This window comes from Pipra filicauda, unplaced genomic scaffold (genome assembly GCF_003945595.2).
Source record: "Pipra filicauda isolate LSUMZ 115617 unplaced genomic scaffold, ASM394559v2 scaffold225_size1262401_pilon, whole genome shotgun sequence".
Taxonomy (NCBI): Eukaryota; Metazoa; Chordata; class Aves; order Passeriformes; family Pipridae; genus Pipra; species Pipra filicauda.
This window is the reverse complement of record NW_024104338.1, coordinates 612,191-632,063: the sequence shown is the minus strand read 5'-3', so window position 1 is coordinate 632,063 and position 19,873 is coordinate 612,191.

The window sequence follows — 19,873 nt, the reverse complement described above, 5'->3', positions numbered from 1 at the left end:
CCTAGGTAATTAAACTGATGGACTGATTTGAGTTCTGATTGGCCAATGGGGATGTGGGGATGATGGGGGACTTCCTGAGGTGCAGGTTGATGGAGAACTTCTGTCTTCTTTAAGCTGACTTCCAGCCCAAAGAGCTCAGCAGCATCTGCAAAGCAGGATGTTAAACGCTGCAGAGCTGCTTCTGTGTGGACCACAAGGGCGGCGTCATCAGCATAAAGCAGCTCCCAGACAAGATGGTTTAAGGTCTTGGTGTGGGCCTTCAGTCGCCTTAGGTTGAAAAGGCTTCCATCAGTACGGTATCGAACGTAGATACCGTCCTGATCATCGAGGTCTGCTGTGGCCCTTTGGAGCATCATGCTAAAGAAGACTGTGAATAGGGTAGGAGCGAGAACGCAGCCTTGTTTTACACCATTCTTAATTAGAAAGGGCTCAGAAAGTGCATTGCCATATTTGACTTAAATAAAATTAATATATTGCACAGTAAAGCATAAAGCAAGCAACAGGCCTAAATCAATAAATCATAAATTTATAATGTATAAATTAGTTGAATAAATGCCTTTCTTTGGTACTTAGAGAAAGCAAAAATTATTTTCTATGTGTTTCTTTCACTCATTTGCCCCTTTTGTGCCAAGGTCGTAGACAGTACCTCAAAAGAGATGACTTGCAACACTGATGGTAGTAGTAGCCTTCCTCAGACTGAAATTATTCTTTCAACACAAAACATTATTTTTCTTTTGCTCAAGTTTTCTTCTTTTCAATTCTCGTCCTAATCACAATCTTTTCCAAGGTAATTAATATTTTGTTCCTTTAGTATTACGTTAAGAAGGGTGAGAGGCTAATTTTTTTTTTCTATTTAGAAAAGTAGGGGGTTTTATTGAAAAATGATCATATCAAAAGTATGACCGACCTTTAGTAAACCTGGATTGTGTTGAATACCATTTTACATGCATATCCAGAGCCTTTATTATGTTTTCCTTTAAAACAGTACAGAGGTCATGTTACTGCCTCTGTAACTGCTCAGATTAATTTCTCCAATCACCTTTTTAATTACTTTTAGAGCATTAGAGAGTACTACTTCAATATATTTATTGATTAGGCTTGGTACAGGACTGTTTTCATGAGTCAGTTCTTTTAGAAGTAGGATAGATAATACTTTGTTTTCACTATTTGAGCAGACCGATCTCTTAGACCTTTGTTTCCTTCCTTCTGCCTTTAGTTTTCTGAATCCTTCTTTCCATTAGTCATTCTGCTTTTGTTCTTACATCAGCATTAAAATTTTAATGAAAAGATTTTTTATCAGGGTTATTAGACTTACAACATGCTCAATATGAAACTCTTCATTGGCCCTGAAAAATCAAGTTGCTGCATTTCCAAAAGACCTGCAGCTCAGTCAAAGCCTAAGCCATCCAATCCTGAAGATTCCTGGGATTATACTTCTTCAAGTGCATTCATAACCAGATTGACAGAAACAGTAACTATCTTATTTTTCTATTTTCCCACCAGTGGAATTAAAAAAGCTTCCCAGTAATGTATTCACAGGAAAGAAAAAAAATGTGGAAAAAAAATTGAAATGTAAGCTGACAAGAAGCCGTGACGAAATATCACGAACACAAACAGTTTCTTCCTCAGATATATTGGCTCCCTAAGGAAGACCCAACTGAGTATTGGCAGAAGGCCAGTTGCCAAGTAATTCTAAAGAAGAAATGCTCTGTACACAAGATGAAAACAAAAGACCCTTTGAGTTTCTCTTTTGAATCACAGCTATGATACACAAAAGTTGGGAAATTATATTAAAAAATATATATTGATTGTGGGAGTAATGAGCCCTTCTCATAGATTATTTGCTGAAGTAACTTTGTGTGTGGAACAAAGATAGAAGTGTCAAATATGGATTTTAGAGGTTTTATCACCAATTAATAGAACAAGAAGAGTTTATGCTGTACTACTATGCTTGTGCTATCATTACTTTGACCTTATTACAGCAGTGCATTAGCAAATGGAGGCAAAGGTGAGTGACAGATTTTCAGATTAAAGATGCGAGGGTGGTAAAACATATCATGATTAATTTCTGCTTCTCTCAGTCTCTGTAATGGTTCGTAGTAACCAAAAGGAGTTGAAAAACCTGTATCTAAACCACCAGGTACCAACCCAGACAGACATTTACATTTAGTTTGGATATGGATCTTCTTGTGACACACAGACTTCTGTTCAGAACAAGAATGGCTCTGAAGTTATTATGAAATCCATGAAAATCATAACCAAATAGGATAATAATGCAATTTGATGGCTCTAATTAATGTTAGACTGCCTTAGGGTGCAGGGAATGTCATGTTCAATTGGTCATATCACGTCAGAGCCCTGACTTCAGTACATGGTGTAGCCAAATGTTACCCTAATTAAAAACATACACAGAGAAAGAAAAAAAAAATCTTCAGTCCTGAAATGCACCCACCCAGCTTTGATGAAACAGCAGAAGCAGAAGCAGCCTCCAGTGAATTTATACCTGCTAGAGTTCCTGCCATTGATACTGTCTTCTACACAGCTAATTTCACTGAAAACACTGTTAATAAATGAGGAAGGATTTCTGTTTAATAATGTTCTAAATGTACTCATCTTTCTAATGCAAGCTGGGACTTTTACTTTATTTATATCCTAATTTGCTTGTGTGCATTTCTTGCTGCTAATCTCACTCTTCCAGAGAGACTGTGCAACAGTCAACTTTAACAACATTCACTTCCAGGACTCTATGACAACCTTCTCACCAGAACATAAGGAAGTCTCCTCCAGGACTTGGAAACTCTGTGCTCCAGGCAGGATAAGTATAGAGGTTTATGAGGTGTCTTCTGCATTTCCAAAGCCTTTGGATGCACACGTATTTCTATGTGAATTAAATATTCTGGCTTCTTGGCAGCCCATCTATCTGGACTGCCTGAAAACTAAATAGTCTTCCATTTCCCTTTCCCCTACTCTGGTTTGGCATCTGCACATAATGATTATATTCCCAAGAAATTCTTTAACTTGTCTGTTAAACATGATATTTATTGCATTTTAACAGGACATAACAATATTTCCATATTAGACTATCAATATAGATTATTACTCTTATGTGCAGTAGATGGCAATAAAACCACCACCTGGTATTGGGCTTTTGCAAACCACTTGGCTTATTTTCCTTGTAAAAACAAAATAAATGCACACCAGGATCCGCTGTTACACAAAGAAAAGAAATAAATCGCAGTCATTTTACACATTGCTTATGTTCATGCAATAATCATGTGGGCTAAAAATGATTGCAAATAAAGCACTTTTCAAAAATGAGGGTTCCCAGAGAGAATCCACTCTCTGGGGAAGAATAAAGAAGAATCTCTATCATTTCTCTCAATGTTTCTTGGTTACTGCTGCTGCTATTGGTGATAACAAACAGCAGAAATGTTTAATCCCTGTCTGAGGATCTCACTGCAGTACGGTGAGCATGTGAACATTTTTCCTTCCCAGTACTCAGTCTTGCTCAGCCTTGTTTTCCTACTTATTTTTCCCTTCTTTCAAAGAATTCCCCAAAAGACCACAGGAAGCAGAAACCTTTGCAGAACATCTCACAAAGTGAAACTTCATTCTACATTGAAATTTGCTCTTTCAGATACTCTTGCACCCACAAAACCAAGATTTTTCATATATTCAGGCTTTGACAGTAGCTATCTTTCTATCAAAACAGTATACAAATATTTTCTTCCTACCCAGAAAGATGCTTTGTAAAGTTTCAGCACAATTTCTACTCTTTTAATTTCCTCCTTGTTTGAGTGTTCATAATATAAGAATTTTACTAAAATCACTGTGTTGTAGTGAGTATGAACAATAGGAATAAGCTCTATGGATCTCATTAGCTGAAAATACACTTGAACAAAATTTCTGTTTCCTCAGAATTTTCCAGATAATCAAAATGATAAAGTTTCATGGAAAGAGGCTGTGATAAAATTCAAATAAAGGAATCCGGACAGGAGCCTTATAAGACTTGTCTGTCAAGTTTTCATACTTTCTTGGCAAACCTGTCTGCCAGACTGTTCTGTGTTATTTGAAATACCGGGGCTTCTGTGATCTCTGCTGGGGGCAGACCACTAGACAGACTGCCTTGGAGTAAGGGTGCTATTCACTTTCATCAAAGCATCAAAGCTTCTTTTTATTTCTTTTTTTTTTCACAAAGTGGAATGCAACTACATTTCAAAATTCTGCCCCAAACCACACTGTCTTTCTTTACTGAATTCTCAAAATATGGCTGGGCAAACATGATGGACAGAGAGTCCCAAAATTAAGGAAATGGTTAATTTGGGGTTACATCTCTACAGTTCTTAAAATGCACACAGAATGTTTCCATTCAGTAGACATTCCATTCCAGTAGACACCTGAAAAATTCACTTCTGCTAAAAAAAATTATATGAACAGCATGAAACAACAGCTTCCCACTGCTGCCTGAACAGCAATAGAAAACAACAGTTGCAGGAAATAATTGCTCAACATATTCTACTTTAGAGACAAATATGAGGACATACTTATCTGCAGATACTTTGGAAGAGAGATACTGTGTTTTGAGATATTGGAGAGCTTTATCTTCTTTTTGGTCCACTTTGGTTGCAAGAATCTCTGTTTTTTTTCCGTATTATTTTTGTACACAAATCCAAAGTCTATTCTCCCATCATCATTAGTGCTACATTTATACTGAAATACTTCAATGCCTCTGAGTCAGGAATTCCCTAGCAACAATAATGTCTCACCAAGTAAATGCTGTGGAAATACAGTTACTTTTCTCTCAAGATTCTTGCTTGCATGATCAGACATGATTTGTAGACCCAATAAATCTCAGATACAACTAATGACTGCCTAGGAGATGACTTTCTCCCAGTACAAAGGACATGAAGAAGATTCATGTGACCTTTGAATTTAACAAAGAAATAAATCCACCTTTTTCAAAGTCTTAAATTGACTAATCTGACAGAGTTGGACTATTTTAACAAACAGTTTGACAGAACACTGTTTCACATCCCATTTCACAGATCATTCTGTAGTGTAAATATATCAACAAATTTGTATAGTGTACTCTTATACAAGTGGCATTCTAGCCATGTTAAGCAGCAGAAGGTATGGTAACAAATGCACAATAACTAAAGAGAAACAGGAGTAATTCTCATGAAATCACTGTCCATTCACAGTAAGAGAATAAAAGACAAAAATACAGGGAAGGAATTTTCTACCATTATCCTTGCAACTATTTGACCTTTCTCAGGAAGGATTAGTTCCTGTTTCAATTAACTGCAGCTACAAGGAATCATGTCCCCAGTCTATTTTTGATACTGGTTCTCTTTTACTTCATGTAGTGCAGCTTCCACATGGTGGTAAGATTATATAAAACAGGAAATGAAAAATGGTCTCATTACTGTGATTTCCAAACATTTGGAAAACCTAGCTTCAAAGCTGTACATCTTCCCAATGGAGTACAACTATGACAAAGAATTCAACTATCTGAAAGGAGAGGATTATTTTTATTTTTATTTTATTAGACCACAGTACAATGTCTCTTCCAACTCCCCGTTATTGGATGCAATGATTTTTTTTTCTTTGACATGTTATTTCTGACACACTTAAGACAATTCAAACCCAAGGAAATTTCTTTTTGACAATATTCATTTGTAAACAAGATCTCCTCTCAGTAAGGACTGTCCTTTCAAACTCATCTCACTATTTAGATATATACACAATTCCTATTGACTTTAAGAGAATTGGAAGAATGTGCTTAAGAACTCTAGGAACTACATATGGAAACAGGCATGTGGGTAAGTGCTTTCAGGTGGTTCCTCATCAACCTTAGTATGTAACCCTTGAGAAATCACACAAAAGGAGAAACAGACATTTTGAACTTCGAGGCATTGAATGCTGCAAATATTTAGCATTGCATGTCCAGCATTAGTCTCTGTCATTAGCATAGAACACAGTTCATCCAAAATAATTATAAGAAGATTATAAATGTATATTATAAATGTAGAACTTTGGTATGTATCTTATTGTTCTGCCTATTAAGAAATTATAGCCATAATTTTACATATTTATCAGCATGATGCCAGATTTCTCCAGTCATTATAACCTTAGTTTTCTGAGAATAAATAAGATAATGACATCTACTGTAAGTTGATAGGGCATGGTCTCACTGAGAGGGACTGTTGCATTTAGCATTTCTGACAGCTTTCCTGAGCTGAAGTATTATAGGTTTAAGTAACTCATTGCAAGCAGGCTGATTTGAAATTTCTGAATTAAATAGTTACTTACGCATAATAAACCACCAAGCTAGTACATAAGCGTGTTTTTCTTTTATTAATAACTTTGAATGTTCCATTTTTATGATTAATAAAACTTTCATATTTATGTAAAAAGGGGAAAGACAAACAATACTGCTTATTCTTATTTCTAAGATTAGCTATCATAATTATTCTGAATATAATAGGATTACATAGCTCCAAGTTACTATTTAAATGCTAACATTTTTTGTAAGCAAAAATGTAAAAATGTTTGCTATAAAAAAGTCTTTTTAATGTAAAAAAGTTTATATTCATTTCTTCTGAATAAATTGTAAGACATATAACTTCTGTGCATCTCCTTGAAGGAAAATAAGCAATATTAGTCCACTAAGAGGAACTACTCTACAGATCAGGAATAATTTAATCGCGTTTCTTGATTAGCACCAGTATAAATTTTTTACAAGGGAGAGATGAATCAGGTCTCCACATGTTTTTCACTTACGCCATGACACAGTGTACCAGAGGTATATAAAGGACTCATGAAACCAGGAAGCAACCCAAAGCTATTTCTATGGAAACAAGCTCTGGCTGCAGGGAAAGCAGTAAATCAATCTCCTTTGTGTTGTGTTTGAGACATGTTTGGATGTTTCCAACACTTGGCTGCCAGGTTACCTAACCAGAAAGTGTCTCTGGGTTTAGTGCTACTGACTGAGTCTGACTCTGAATTCCTTGCACACTTGATGGACAGCTATAGCTTTGACTGAGAAAAGCAGGCAATCGTGATTTTATTTTTTTTTTTAATTTTTTACCTGCAGAACTAGTGTCTATTGACTTTTGCTATGTTGTTACACATTACATACCTTTTTCTTTTTAGGAAAATAAAATGCTCAAGTAAAAAAACCCAAATAAACAAACAAACAAACAAACCCCTTCACAACAACAACAACGACAAATAACAACAACACCCTACTTGAGGTTAAATAGAGTTAATGTAATAAAATAAAGCTAAGCTTTCATGATACCCCAGGCCCCAGAGTGATGCCAACACCAAATTGCTGTTGGTGAGCATAGGCTGCAGAGGGCAATGTCCCTCAGCAAAGCACTGTGCTTCCCAAAGAGGAGCCAAGGGGACCTTTTAAGTGTGTATTACTTTTTCTGGGCTGTCTGCTGTTCGTACTGTAAAGAATCAGAAGTGTAGAGTCTTAATTCAACAGCTAACAACTATGTCCAGAGATTAAAGGACCACTGGATGAGTATACTACATGTTTGGAGAAAAAAACAAGCTTTCCACAATATTTCAAAAAAAACCTAAAAGTTGTTTAGTTATTCCACCATTTAACCAATGAAATGAAAACCAGAAAGTTTGCTTTGGTTTTAACTGAAGAGCAGGAAAGTCAGGATATCCAAAAGCAGAATGCAGAGACAGGTAGGGATAGAGACTCACTTCTTCTTTGAAAAAAAAAAAAAAAAAAAAAAAAAAAAAAAGAAGAAGAAAGAAAATGTTAACCAACCTCAGTTTTTCTGAGAAAATACTAGCCAGATATATTGCAGAGCAGTGTCCATGATCAAGGGAATATAAAGATTGCTTTTTTTACTCAGTCTCTCTACAGATGAACAAGATTGGAGAAGTTCCATGCAATATTGCCAACCATAAGCCTTCAGAAAACATGAAGCCAGTCCCTCCAAATTGTATGACTAGCTTTTAAACTAAACAATCTTCAAATAGTAATAAATAATATACTTTCCTTACGGCTTAAGTTATTTGGTTCTGATCCACCATCCTCAGAAAAAGAAATTTCATGTTAAAAAATGAAAACCAAGATTCTCCTGTGCCCACTGGACTGAAGGACTGAAAAGGAATAAGAAGAGTTAAATGAGAACGAATGAAGTAAAAGAACAGGAAATGAGGATGCAAATGGATAGCAAAGTTCAGTAAGAGAGAAAAGGGAAAGGTTAAGATGTAAAAGGGATGCAGTTTGTATGATGTGTAACATGATATATATAGCCTATACTGCTTTAGGTCACAGAGATGATAAAAATCTCTAAAAAGTAATTCTGATCTACAAAAAACAACATGTGGAACACTGAGTGTTGAATTCTAATATATATACACAGTACAACTCCATGCTGTCATTATCTGACTCAAGAAGACATATGAGCATAGATTGCCTAGTTTGTGCATTAACACCAGAGTTTATTGGACAAGATACTGTCTAGCTCTGTCTGGAGCTCACAACAGTTTCAGATAAGTACATGATGTTTTGACTAACAAGATAGAGTTCTATAAATATCTAATATCTGCTGCAAAGATATGTGTGATTACTCTAAGAAAAGCACATGAAATAAAAGAAAAAGACTTCATAGATTTATCATGACCTTTGATTAATGGCAATAGGAAATTCTCAAATGAAAAAAAAAATAATGAGAAACATCTTTAAGATATTTCATGTATAGTCAGGTATTCAGATTTTCCAAAACATTTGCCTAACTATATTCTCAGATACTAATGCAGTATTCATGTCCAAAATAACCAGGTTTTTTGGTATTTAGGATAACATAAATACACTGACTTAAAATTTCCCATCTCTTCCACCTACTCCTCCTCCTTCAATGCTTTTAACACACACTGAATATTTTTTTTTTCCATGGAGCTCTCTTCTCAACACTCTTTCCCTCTCTTCTCAGACATAAATGAGGTGCTGGGCAATGTTCTGACGTCAATGTGGTAATTGCCCCAGGGGGGAAAACAGCAGTTTAAAATAGAAACAGAGACACAGGCAGGCACATTCATATAGACACCTGTGAGAGCCAACATCACTGGTAGACCCAGACTTCTGGGAACGTGTGGCAGGCTTCAGATGCCAGATCACTCTCTGAGCCCTGTATGACATTGTTCTCCCTGCGTCTTGGCAAGGATTTAGCTACAAAATTCTGGACTGGCATTGGACTTGGAGCTGCTCCAAAGTTTACCAAGATGCATGGGTATGACTGAGGTCTGTCTCTAACTACAACTGGTTTTTTGTTTGAAGGTTATATCTTGGATATTGTGCATATACTCTTGCTTTCATTTATTAAAAGACCAAAGTTATTTACAGATCTCTGGGTAAATGACAATCCACTGTTTAATTTCTTCAAAAACTTTAATAGAAAATCTTCTGATGAAAGAGTGGTACCACCACCAGCCACACGGAGCGTGCTAGTCTACCAGAGTCAAAAGAAACATAAAAGCATAACATATGAAAAAGAATTTTCGAAGGTAGGAGACACAGGTCTGGATTTATTTCTCTTCTCCATATCTGTTTTAGTTTCCAAAATACATTAAATAAGACTGAAAAAGTGTGGGGTAAATAGTTAAAGAAATAAAAAGATAGTTTGTGACCAGATGTTAGAAAGTTTGGTTTGTTTATTCTGTCAAAATTATGTCTGAGAAGGAATCTATTGAGTGTTTCTGAAAGAATCACCATAATAATTATCAGATAACTAGAACTAAACAAATAGGAATGAACTGGCCACGAATATATTTAGATTGGTAATTGGAAGATTTTTAATCATCTTTCAACAGAAATTCTGGCGTGTCCTTCAAAAAAAATGAGGTTTTTAAATTTTTTTTTAAGAGAGTTTAAAAACTTTATACATGAATTCAAAAACAAAAAAAAGGAGGTTGCTCTTTGGGCAACAAAGAGAAAATAGTTGTATCCCTTCACCAAAATACGCTAAAGATCAAAATCATAAATGAGTTAGAGAGAAGACCAGTAAAATATTTGGAAGAGAAATCCACAGAAGGTTTTTAAACTGATAAAAAACCCATGAAACTGAAGAAGAAAAAGGACATTGGGGAAATATCATGTATGTTTACCCTGTTGTTACTTTTCTCTCATGGCCCGAAAGTGATTTACAACATATATCAGTTTCTGAGAGAACTGTACCTAACAGTCTTTCTACAAAAGTCATACCTCTATTTTTAATCTAATCCTGGTTGAGTTCAAGACCAAACTATATTAAAGTTATTCTCTACTCCAAGAAAAAATCAGAGGGGCGACTAAGAGACCTGTCACAGTTTTGTTGTGTTGGAACTTGTGTCGCTAATTTCTTTATCATCAGGCCAGTGTGTTCTGATCATCTCCATCTATCTCCAAAGAAACTTTTTTCTCCAAATGAGTAAAATATTATTTTTAAACACTTCCAGGAACTAGATGTTGCTTAAGAGTAAATCAGTCTTTAAGAATTAAGTGCATAGATAGAAAGCAGGCAGCCTGAAAAGAGGCCTTAAATATTTTCTAGTCTCCCTCTTGCAAAAACTTTGGTTTGATGAGGAGACCAGAGCTATCCTGTTCTGGACACAACTGTTCTCAGCTGGGTCCAACACAGGACACAGATGAGCCGATCAGTCGAGCTGGTGTTGCCTCTGCAGAAACATTTAAAAAAGGTCATAACATGTCTAGGTAGTGAGGAGTGAGGAAAAAAGTATGAGAAATACTCTGTAAACAACAAGATCACAGAAGAAGGAGATTCCCCTGCAGTCCATGGGGGATCCCATAACTGAGCATATGGTTATGCCCTGAAGGAACTGCAGTCCACAGGGACCCCACACAGGAGCAGGCTTCTGGCAGGAGCTATGGTCCATGGAGGATCCATGCTGGAGCAGAGGAAAACTGTGAGGAAGAAAGAGAGGCAGAGAGGAAATATTATGAGTGCACAGCCTATTCCTCACTATGTGTCTCTGAATGGGATGGAGGTAGAGGAGGTGGCAGTGAAGGAGTAAACATGAGCCCAGACCCCAGAAAAAAGAATGGAGGGAGAGGTCCAATTTGTCTTTGTTTCTTAATATCCAGCTCTATTTTAATTGACAGGAAAAAATGCTAATTTTCCTCAAGTTGAGTCTGCTTTGCCTGCAACAGTAATTGGTAAGTGATCATCTCTTTATCTTGACCTTTTCATCTTTCCATCAAACCTTTTCATCTTTCTTCTACTGACCTGTTGAAACAGGCAAGTGAAAGAGCAAGTAGGTGTCTAGTAGCTAGCCAAGGTCAAGCCACCTCATCATCCAAGACAGTTCTTGTTATGTATACTGAAAAAATTGCTTCCAAACAACTTAAGAGAAAATTTTGGGGAGCAGAGGTGATTATTAAACCATCTTGGAAGAAAGTGTTCTTGAAAGGTTTTAATTTCTCATTTTTCTTTTGTTTTAGCTAATGTAAAAAGAGATATTTAAAGAAAACAAAAATAAAACCAGAAACTCAACATATTTTTTCACTTAAAATCTCCTATTTTTAAGACACTTCAGTTCTTGCAATTTAATTCATATTTAAATGCTTCAGTTGTGTTTTTTCCAGCCTTTTAAGAAGCAATTCTTTTCCATGTAGTATACAAAAAAAACCAAGTTCTTGGAGCCAGTCTGGCCATCTCATGATAATTAGAAAATACCATGTCACCACTATAGGCAGAAATCTTTGAAGTACAGCTTTTGACTTTTAAACCCCTCATGGACCACCAGCTGCTGCCATTGCTGAGAGGGGCACTAGACATGCACTGCAGGAATCTGTGTATTTGTCAAAAGAACAAACACAAGAAAAATATTTTGTAGCTGCTGCACAGAGTCAGAGAACTGTGAAACAACAGTCTAAAGTACCATGGAAGATGAAGGGAGAGCAGTTAGCTTCTGTAGCAGTTTTCTCTTTGCCTTTGTATTTAAGGTATCAGCATAATCTTTCTTCCTCAGTATGAGATAAAGAAAGAGAAATCTTTAAATCAATTGTGGGACTTTGAGTCAGCCACAGTTTTGCACCACAGAAACAGCAGAAGACCTTTGAACACCTAATGCTATTGATTATTAGCATACAAACTATAAAATGTTTAATTCTGTGCATGGGTTAATATAATAGGTATTGTCAACAAGTGTTTCCCATGAGTCCTTGCAAAGACAGTCCTTTTCTCTCACTTACAGTCTAGCACCTTTCTAGTTCAAGCAAACCACACTCAGCCTCCTCTGGGCCTTTAAAAAAAGACGTGTTTTATGTCCTTTTGGAAGTCTGACTGTGCCTTGTTGATAGAAGGTTCCTGTTTTCCTCATGTAGCAAGTTTGCCATCTTCCTCTCTCCCTGCCTGCCTCATCCCAAAGACCAGGTGTGATAGTTTTCACCCTAGGCCTTCCTGGAGACCAGCTTGAAACCAGGAAGGGACTAGGGAAGTGGCCAAGGAAGTATTCCATGCTATTCCTTTACATAACCTGAGGTATAAATAAGCTGACCAGAGAGACCTCTTCTCTTCTCTTCTGGCGAGGTTCGAGAATAGTAGATCCCTATGTGGTCTTGCTTATCTGAAGTTGAGGCCTGTATCGACTGCTGTTGTCTGCCACTGCGGGAGGGGAGAACGCTGGGCCGTGCTCTGGCCGTCCTGCTTTTCTCAAGGGAAGTGGTGAGATTTTGCCAGTTCTTTAGTTTGCTGGTTACCGGGTTTTTAGACTGCGCATACCTGTTTTGTTTCTGTCCCTTTTCATCCTTTTTTTGTCTTTTTTCCCTTCTCCCTTCCCCTCTTCCCTTTTAGGAATCTATTTGGGGTTTCTGGGGTTATATGTATATAGTACTCTCACTGTGTAGATAACCATTTTATATGTAAAATATATATTTTTTGCTATAGCTTTGGCTGTTCGTTTTTTTTTTTTTCTTCCCTCTCTGGGAAACAGGCTCTGTTGTTGAGTTTGGGAGACTTGGCAGGAAGCCAGCTTGAAACTTGCACACAAGGCACTGCCTTAAACCGACTTTCCTTGCCCAGTAGCTGGGCATGCAGCAACCTCCCTTTCCTACCATTGGAGTTTCCTCACAGTTTGGTGTTTCACTTCAGTAGCATCTGAGGTAAACTGGCAGCCTTCATCTCTGCTGCCCACAAACATCTTTCTAACAGAACGTAACATGCAGCAAACCGAACAAAGCAGCAATACCATCCATCATACCATCGCACTTTATTTGTTCAAAAAGCTCAAACAAATAAATCTTTTAAGACACTTCTTTCTACACACTTACATGGAGGTCTTCAGTGCTGGGTAAAAAAGCATGAGCTGGCACAAATGTCTAGCTATGAACTAATTCCACAGTTTACAGCTCAGGTTCCTTTTTCTAAATATAGCTGTCTGGTGACACTCTAATTCACATTATTTGTTAGAGTGACTTCCATTTTGTAATACCAGAATTCCTATGAGTGCTCTTCTCCCCATTCCACTTTTTTCTGCCTCTAACACTAACAGCAATTTTCCTCTTACTTTGTATGTCATGTTTCTTCACTTCTTTGCAGAGTGTGTGTATGAGGGCTGTGGAATCTTGGGACACCAACTAGTATGCATGACACAGTAAAATCATAGCCTTGTTGTTGTGACTACAGAGCAGTATGGAAAAAATATGCTTTCCAGAATTGTCTACCTCTGTATTTGTCTATATTTGCAGTTATAATACGGAGCACTATGGGTTAATGGTAAAGAAACAGTTATCAGGAATTTATGATAAAAGGAAATCAGAGTTTTGGATGATTAGAGGCACGTTTCAAACAACCTACTAGTTTTCTCTTTCTTCAATTAGATTTTTTTTCTGTTTCAGAAAACTTGAAATTGTATTTAAAACTAGGTAACTCAATAAAACATAATTCACAGCTGTTTTAGCTCAACTACCAGAGTAAAAAGTTAGGCAATCCCTCGTTACTTTTCATACATATATTTCCAAACGAGTGAAATCTGTCACAATACTATTACAGGGAAATGAAGGAATGCACTTATCATCATGAAGAAGGATTTGAGTGTGCCGGACAATACACATGCACACACACACACACACACACACAAAAGATTATTCTGCCGTTAGAATATAATAACTTTATAATACTGTTATTTTGAAACAAGATACAATAGGTGGACACATTCAGTAATTGAGATAGTGTTGGTCAACATGCTAGAAAATTACCTTAGCAGCTTTAATATCAGTAAGGATTTTTAAGTAAACATCAGTGAAAAATAAAGTCTTAAGGATAATTTTAAATAGAACCATTAGATTTATCTCTATTCATCTGATATAAATCTGCTAGACCTCTCATAAATGCCCGAACAAAGCATTTACTAATCCTATAATAAAATGAGGGATGAATTATTCTGTTCAAAGATATTCTCCTTACCAAGAGGAAATATATCCCGATACATGAAGTACCACATATGCCCTAGAGGTGGTCAAACTAAGATATTGTTCCTTTGCCATTTGCTAGTATTTAAATGGTTTATGGATGGATGCTTTGCCTGGGAGAAACAAAAAAAAAAATTTAAAAAAGCACATTAATGTTAAAGAAGACAATAAATAAATGTTAAATCTGCTGATACTGTTGCTGTTCAGGATAATGAAGAGTTCTCTCTTGATATTTCAGTCTGTTATTGTCTATAAATTCAAATTTATTTTGGCTAAGCATTTAAAGAACGTATATGAAGATGTTTAGTACAATAAATATTGGGAAGCAGGATGATGATTTTTTTCATGATGAATTAATTTATTATTTTTTAATTGGAAGCAATGGATTAACAGGTCATCTAAAAGGATTTTGATTATTATAATGTATTATTAATTCTAGGGAAAAAAATAATTTATCTCTGTGTTTTTCTTTCAACTTGTTCCAAAATTGTCCTACTTGATTACCTCCTTAAATGTTTCCTAAAGTGATATGTTTGTACTGAAGAGATATTTGAATAAATTGGTCATTATTAAATATTCCATTTGTAAGTTAGAGACAACTGCTATGTGTACAATTCAAGATATTTTCTTTTTTTTTTTCACTAACTTATTTGTTAATAGAACATCAGCAGCATGGCTGAAGCTGGAATTTTTTATGCTCTATTATATATATATACATATTAGCTCAGTTGGTTAGAACCAAGGTCTCGGGCTCCATCCCCGTACGGGCCATTCACTCAAGAGTTGGACTCGATGATCCTTGTGAGTCCCTTCCAACTCAGAATATTCTGTAAAATATGCTATAGGCAAATTGATTTTGTGGCACCAAAATGTGCTAGGGTAAAGCCATATAAAACTGTAAATTCTTAGTAACATGGCTACAACATATTGTGTCATGCATGTAGTGGATATTCTTAACATTCCCTCAAGCTTCATGTGTACATTTTGTTATTCCATTTGTCCTTCCTCAGGGTTGCAGAAAATGAGTTATTCTAACGCAAAACTTATGTTTATTTTTAACCTATTTAAGTGTCTTTTTTTTAAAAAAGAGGTAGTACTTTCTATATCATGCTTGATACATGATATAACCAGTTTTATTAACTCCAGTCTTATTTGGTTCATTGCAAGTAGATGCTGCACTACATATTTCCTGGCAGTTACCAGGATCAATATTTCCACTTCCTTAGATGACCTCGTGGAAACATTTCCTATTTTCAAAACTGTTGATAAAAGACCTTCCATGGTGGCCTTTCACAGCAGTTAATCTCAGTCAAAATACTTCCACTACTTTTAGGAGAAGATGACAGATTTCATCTCACAGCATAGCAGATAATTTGTTTAGCTATTTACTTGCTATGAAAAATCATCATCTACTATGTATGAAATGGACGTTAGATTATGGGCTAATAAACCACATTTATGGAATAATAAATATTTGCTTTCTCCCTGTTATAGTATTTTGGAGACCTTTGGCCAAGCAATTTAGACAATAGATACATTAATTTTGTTAAGGTTAACCATCAAGAAGTCTATAATAAAAGATTACCTACATCCCAAACACCACTCCTAGAAGTAAAACAATGTATATACTTACACATCCACGCTCTACAGCAGGATGATGATTTGATGATGATGATGATCTGATAATTTTTTTTAATATACAATATAAGAAGTAGAGAATATGCAAATAATTCCAGAGACAAACACAGTATTAAGATTATGGCAAATTTGCATTTCTACCTTAGCTTTGGTTGGTCCTGAGACCAGGGCAAGAAACACAATGTTTCCAAGAGCTCCATCCATTTATGCAGTCATTAAAATTTTGACCTGTGTTTCTGCCGATTTAAACTTTTTCTGGCTAAATGTCAATATGGAATATCTGGGACCCATATTAAAACACTTAGAACACTTCCTTTGCTTCACACATTCAGAAGTTTACCATCTTTCCTGAGACAAACAGTAATTTGACCACGAAAAGATTTAGTGTTAGATCAAAGCTGGAGCACCCTTTGACACTAGAGTCTACTTTCAAAATCTGCATCTGATCGGTGCCCATGGATCAAGACAACTTATGGCAACTATTCTTCTGATGAAAAATAAAGGCATGACTGGTGGGTGAGACAAACACTCACAGAAGGTAGGATCTAGGAAATGAGACCTGTTCATACAAAACTACACACTTTAGAAGGAATTGCAAACTTTATTTCTGTATTTCAGAATTTTTAAATAATTTCATTCATCCATATCATAGCATCATTTAAGAGTTCTTTTGGTACCCTGTCTCTAGACAGGACAATCAACAAGTGTCTTTAATCTATTTAGATTGTGGCCTAAATTTAGAGGCATTCAGACACTGTACTTTTTTGTGGCCAGAGAGATGAAGTTATTAAACAAATGTAACAGATAGGTGGACCAATAAGAAAATGTTTGACTTATCTGTGCTGCCACTAATTGTATGCCATCCCAGGAAATGCTTGTGTCAGTCTCTGACAGCAACTTTCAAATTGTGCTGCGCTGTGGAGCTTTCAGGTTTTAAGAGAATACTACCTAAACCTGAAGTTCAAAAATACACAACTTATTTCTCAAAGTATTTAATTTTCTTTGATTAATTTTTGCAGTAAATCACATAAGCATAATCTGAAATGGCACATTCACACATGTTGCATTTTGCATACAATTTGAACCAGCTGGTGTATGATTTTTATATTAAAATGGCAGTGGTTTTTAAAATCTGCTTCTCTTTCCATCATTCTAAAGAAAGAAAAAAAATTAAAAGCTAAAAACAGCTAAAAATGCCCAATCCGAAAGAAAGATGTGTCAGATCAGTGAAATTATACAGTAAACTTTATGTGACAGAAATGCTGAGCAGTGGAATCAGTAAAAGATGAAGAGGATTTTTATAACTTTTTGAAAATGTATGGAACTCATATGTCAGACTGTATCTTGCCTTCTGTCTGCAGTCTCAGTTTTAATTTTTCTTCCCATTTAGGCAGGATGTGTTACCCTGAAGTACAAAATTCTGAAACAAGACTGTACTGTCCTTGCCATTGTAATAACCTGTGTCCATCTCTGAACAGCATGTTTTTTAGGCAACCTTATGCATTCAGAATTGTAAAGAGATCTGATGACCTCTAGCCTCAGGAGTGCAGACCTCTTCTACCTGATAAGCCAAAGCAGTAACTTAGAAAGTAAAAAATTCATTTCAGTGACTGAAACACGTAGCTTTATGCAGAACTAAATCACAGTATAATGTAAGGAATAGACACAGAAGAGAAAATGTCTAGCACAAGGTAACTGCATTAAAAAAAACCAGCTCTCTCTAGTCTTCATCCAAAACCCGCTGGAATACACTCAACCCTGCTCATACCCTTTTTGCTGTCATGGTCCTCAGACTGTGATCTTGCACAGTGAGAAGGCAATGCAGACATATATTTTTTCAGTATCCAAATGAGCAACTTTCATGGAAAACAACGATATGAGAGAAAGTGTTTGCAACTAAAGCTAAATTAAGTTGTTATTTGGTTGGAAAAAATGGCACATAATTCTTCACTTCTCTGAGGCTCCCTTAGCTGGGGAATGGAAACAATCTGTGAAGGATGCTAAATTTTATTATTTTTTTTAAGAACAGCCTGTGGTACTTCATACATGGACCATGTACAAGGCTCACAAGCAATAGAAGTAGGGACAAACAAACACTGTGCAGTCTTCTGGCACTTTCCCTTCTCCTTTGCTAGTCAGTGGAAGTGCTTTATAGCCAAATACATCTAGGCCCCAAGTGAATATGCGTTCAATATTTAGTTTTTCAGAGGAAAGCTGTTCAATAGTCTGTTTTTCTTCTGGGATAAACTGGAAGAAAAGGTTTATTTTTTTTTTTTCTATTTTTTGGCCTTCAATCCTTAGCCATTCATGCACCTTTCTATTTTTTTATCTGTGAAGCTATTCTTCAAAACCTATAGCGATCATCCACTTCAAAGCAGCTGGGAGCTTCAGCTGATTCAGGGCACAGTCATCTGTTTAGACAGACTGCATCATGACTCATAGATTAATTCAGGAGACCCAGTTTTAATATCCAACTTTCTAGAGGGGTTCTGACAAAATATTGCTATGTGCCTCAGTTTCCACAACTGTTGAAAATACTAGGGTTTTAATGTGTAGATGCATAATGCATATGAATTAGAGCATGAAAGCCATGGTACTGCCAGGTATCTAAAGTGAAGCTTCGTACAGTGACATGAGCATAGAGTTACTTTTTCATACATTGAAATGTCCAATACTAGATCAAGCTGGTGCTGACAGAATTGTTTCTGTGTTCTTGGACATGAAAGTACAATTAAGAACAGAAGCAATAAAAATGCACTGGAGTGGAACACAAAGCTCTGTCTTAAAAATCAAACCAAACACTTCTACTTTTATCCAAAACATCTTTTAAAAATCAATGTAAAATTGAAAGCCAAAACTTATGATTTTACTGAAGAATCATGGTGATCACTAGCAACCTGGAAAGAAAGTTGGGGAATAAATCAGTTTGTCAGCCAGGTGGCCCTTAGTAGGTTTTTCTGAGGCCAAGGATGCATATGGCTTGGAGAAATCCATTTTGTCTGTAACCCAGCCTGCTGAAGCAGAACTGCAGTCCAAGTAGCAACAAGGTCATCAAAGGTTATTTGTCACTCTCTGCTAACGAGCTATTCAGACTTTCTGGCATTCATATGTGGTGTAAGTACCAATTCTGGCATCCCAGACCACAGTTTGATACAAATGATAGCCTCACCTGTGCTGAAATGCCTTGGCCATCTGTACAGCATTCTGACGGTCATTCCTTCTTCCCTGAAATGAACACAACTGACATATGCTTATGCATCTCTCCACCAACTACATCTTTTCAGGAGAGAAATGTCGTTAGTCCACATCCCATCACCATACGTGGAAGCTATTTTCAATTCCCCCTTCAACCTGAAATCTATTCTCTAAATACACAAGTAGAGCTATAATGAAAGTATCTTTTAAAATCTCAGTGCTTCTTCTTAAGCAAATTAGTGACATAAACTTTAAAGTACATTTGTGTGTACAGACGAGCAAATTCCTGATAACTGCTATGTTCTGTTATGTTTAACTGTACTCCAGATTGGAAAGCTGCCACTGAAATGTTAAAAATGCCAAAATTAAAGTTGTTCAAACAGCTTCGGTTCTCCTTCTAGTATTATTTGCATATGATAAAATAGTTAGCTACATAACTGTGTACTTTTTTTTCCCCCACTGGCCCTTTATCTCTCCCCAGAAAAAGGTAAACATTCCTTTTTATCTCCTTCAGCCAATGTGTGAGTCCAGGTACTATTTTTTTTACTGTCCACTCAATATATGAAGGCATATTGAGATTAAAATAAAAGGGATAACTCT